Genomic DNA, 4,099 nt, shown 5'->3' on the forward strand with positions numbered 1-4,099 from the left:
TAGTATGCCGAATAGATGAGATCTATGGTCTCAAGTTAATTCTATATGACTAAAGAGACCAAGTGTAGTAAACATAAGAGTATATTCTCAAGATAACTACACGAGGAGACCAAAAGAGAGTTTTTGAAGAAAATGACTAATGTAAAGTCTAAACAAGTTTTTGACTAAGTTTATGAAGCATTTGACCAATAGTTTCAACCTTGAGATTTACTTAAGAGCCTAGATGAATCATAGTAACATACTAGTTATGATCGAGTTGCAAGGATTGATGTACCGATATCTTCAATGGCCAAAGTTTTAACCACGCAAATGTCATTGCTTAACCTCCCTATGAAATGGTTAAACCTCTTTCCAAAAGGGTAATTGTGAAGGACGTATTCTAGATATTGTTTATATTTGAAAATGACATTACTACACATCATTATGACATGAGTGTGTTGGAGATTTAAAATCTCTTTCCGTAAGGTTAAGATGAGACCACTTCAAAATAGGTATTTTGAAAGGATATGATGGGAACATATATGGTTTTATCCTAATAACTTGGCAATGCGATTTATATTTCAATTCTTGAATAAATTTCGATTGAGAAGTCAATTTCGAAATGTGTAGAATTGAGTGGGAGTTAGGAAATTCTCATGTGAAGACATGGAATTTAGTGGGAGCTATCATCCTTGAATGTATAAAACTCATTACTCATTAAGGAATGACGAGCTAATATCTTCTTTCATAAAGAAGCTTTTGAGTTTTCAATTCTGGATGAAAATGGACAATGATGAATCCAATTACATCAAGGGATGTCGGATTAGTATTAAGAGATACACATCGTATCAACATTCACATAGGTTGTTCATGTGGATGAAAATGGAATTACCATTAGCAGTCATGGTCGTTCATTGAACCTATGAACGGTTGATCTCATGATTATTAGTAACTAATATTTCCGCCATTAGAATAATCATGTACATGTCTAATTATGAATCATATGCGTAAGAGCATGATGATTGATTGGTGAGCCATAATAGAAACGTCATGAATTCTCAAGTAGAATCCGATGAGCGATTTCAGTGTTTGACGGAATGTTCCATTGTGTGTTAAGAGGTTACACATATTGTACAAAATCCGAGCACATATAAGGATTTATGAGAATCCCAAATCTTTCAAGCCTAGAAAGAGAAATGAGAAGTTTTGGAAAGATACTTGGTTGAATAAGAGGTTATTCAAGATAATCTTTCCTAGTTAAGCTAGGACTTGTGAGAAGTACTAAGCTAATAATCTTGACAAATTGTTACAAGATTCTACAAAACATAGTGCATTGTGTGTGGATAAAATACTTGATCAGTACAAGTTATATTATTCATCACAAATTCATTCGTTATGTGATAATCGATAAGGAAGTTCTTTCAAGTTAAAGAACCGAAACCAAGGTCGTGAACCTTGATGTGTACTTGGTAAGATTCATGCTATGAGAGAGAACATGAATGTGAAGGAGATTGCAAGTGTAAGAAGTTTGAACACATGGACACATGGGATGTTAAACTTCTATTGCAATCAATAAGTGTTTACACTGACGATATACATCACAAGGTTGTAATATGATATTGACTACCCGAGTGTGATGTCGACATTTGTCGTTTGAGTTATTATTAACTCACCTTGTACATTGTTATATCCAAACGGGTTGTAGAGACGATTGAACCCCGTTAAAGTGAACATGGATTAACATTGTTTTTGCCCATAGTTACTTGTAAGAGGTGACGTCTCGAAGTGACTAGAGTGTGATGCGATTGATGGCAAGTTCAAGTGCCATAGAGTCATGAGAGATGACTAGTCGATCACATAGGCAGACTGTTAGGAATATTTTGTCGGGCCTAATGACCGCTTATAGAGTTCTGGCAAATTTATATAGCCTGGTCGTGGCGAGAGCTACTATAGTATTCGAATGAGTCGATTCTTTTGACTAAAGACTATTCACCTAAGATGGCACAGTTTCAGATTAACTTTGATTTGTGTTACTACGACCTTCGTAAATGGGGTCAAATGGGCATATTTTGGGTTATGATGGCTGTGGCTAGTCGAAGGGAATGAGTGCGATAGGAATTGTCCATCCCTAGTTAGGGTTATAATAATATCTCAGGGCCACTCGAGGAGTAATGAACTGGAAATGCGTGGCCACGCTCGGAAAGTATCTATGATAGATAAGTCCGGTCAATCAGTTATTCTCCAGATCGAGGAAACCACTCTCGATATGATCACTTGCAAGTACGACCTGAAAGACACCTTGCATTGGGTGGGAGATAGTAATAGGACAAGAGAATTGGTGACGCACACTTGTCGAGGACAAGTGGGAGATTGTTGGAATATGTGTCCTCCGACAATAATGCGATCACGACTGTTGATCATGATGATCACATGTTTAAATCTCATTATAAAGAATACAATTGGGAAGTAATATTGTTACTGTCAACTGGTCAACATATATCGGTAATGATTGGCTGACTAGAGTTTTGACATCGTCGTGCGCGACGGTGGTGATCAGTTGACCCCCTAGGTCATACCTATAGGGCAACACTCTTAATTGATTATTTAATTAATCGTATAATATTACGAGTTAATTAAATTACTTGAAAATTGACGGACGATTTTGGAAGTAAAATTTACGTATCAAATTGAAATGTGATTAAATGAGATACAGTCTGAGTAATTGAATTGTATCATTACTCGGATGAAATAATTGTTTAATGTAACAATTTAATTTGAATGAATTGTTATAAATACAAACTGTTGTGATTTATAAAATGGTAAAATTTTTGGCACAAGTGATTATGAAATTACTAAGTCAATTTCTGTATGTGACGTATTTTTATTAATACGTTGATTTTTAATATGTTAAAAATACATAACAAATTTATGTCACATATGACATGTGACATATTGACAATTGACAAAAATAATATGGAATCCATATTATCAAATGGACCGAAATTACAAGAAGAGGATTAAGCTAATTAATTGTTTAATTAGTAGCTAAACATAATGATTGTTTTGCTTTAGTAGCCATGCAAGCCTATGGTGCATTGTGAAGACAAATAAGTCCATGCATTGGCTCCCCTTTACCTCTCCTCTTACACGGTTTTGAGAAGCAAAACCCATCATTGTTTTTTCTATAATTTTTACCTAATAATATACTAACTGTAGTGTATTATTCATTCATTCTATCTATCATCCAAAATACAATTTTAGAGAGAATAAAAATCCTCCTCTCCTTCTCTCTAAAAACCGAAACATTTATGTGATTTATAAATATTTTTGGTTCAATTTTCTACTAATTAATATTATACTAGTTCTTGTAATATTAATTAAATTAAGAGAAAGCCTTGGGTATAAAGCTTAGGGAGAGATCCTATACTTGGATCTTGGTTCATCCATAAGGAAAAGCTCAAGAACAAGAGAGAAAGGTGATCTCTCTTGTGCCCAATATAACCGAAATCATCATTGTAAGGACATGATTTCACCTCTATTTTATTATTGTTTGCATGCATAAAATCCGTTTTAATTTTATGACAAATTAATTTATAACATATATGAGTATGTTAGTATGTATATGGATCTACTTTTCCTTCATTACATGGTGACCAAATAAAACATAACAGTCAGTCATGAACGGATTAAAGCAATACTGGAGTTCAATTACCAAAACCAGTCAGGGACATCCAAAACTGACAGCCCGGATTCTGACCTGAACAAAAATCAGCCCTGGATTGTTATTTTGAAACCTTAAAGCCTTCCGAGTCAAGTAATTTTCTCACCTAGCAATTAAAATACCCAGTTAGGGGAACATGTGTAGCATCATCCTGCATGGAAATAGATCCAGGTATGAGTACCCTAACATGCATGTCCTAATAAGATCTCACTCCCCTGATTCTGTCGGGCCTGAATTAGTAAGTTTCCAAAAAAAAATATATATATATATATAGAGTCCGGATCCGGTGAGGCCGTTAATTATGGTGAGGCGGCCGGCCTCACCAAATTCCTTCATTAGACTTAGAGCGGACTGTTAGCGCGGAGTCCTTCAAATTAGGCTGAAATTTTGGCCCAAATA

Source organism: Silene latifolia, chromosome 3, assembly GCF_048544455.1.
Source record: "Silene latifolia isolate original U9 population chromosome 3, ASM4854445v1, whole genome shotgun sequence".
In the NCBI taxonomy this organism is placed as follows: Eukaryota; Viridiplantae; Streptophyta; class Magnoliopsida; order Caryophyllales; family Caryophyllaceae; genus Silene; species Silene latifolia.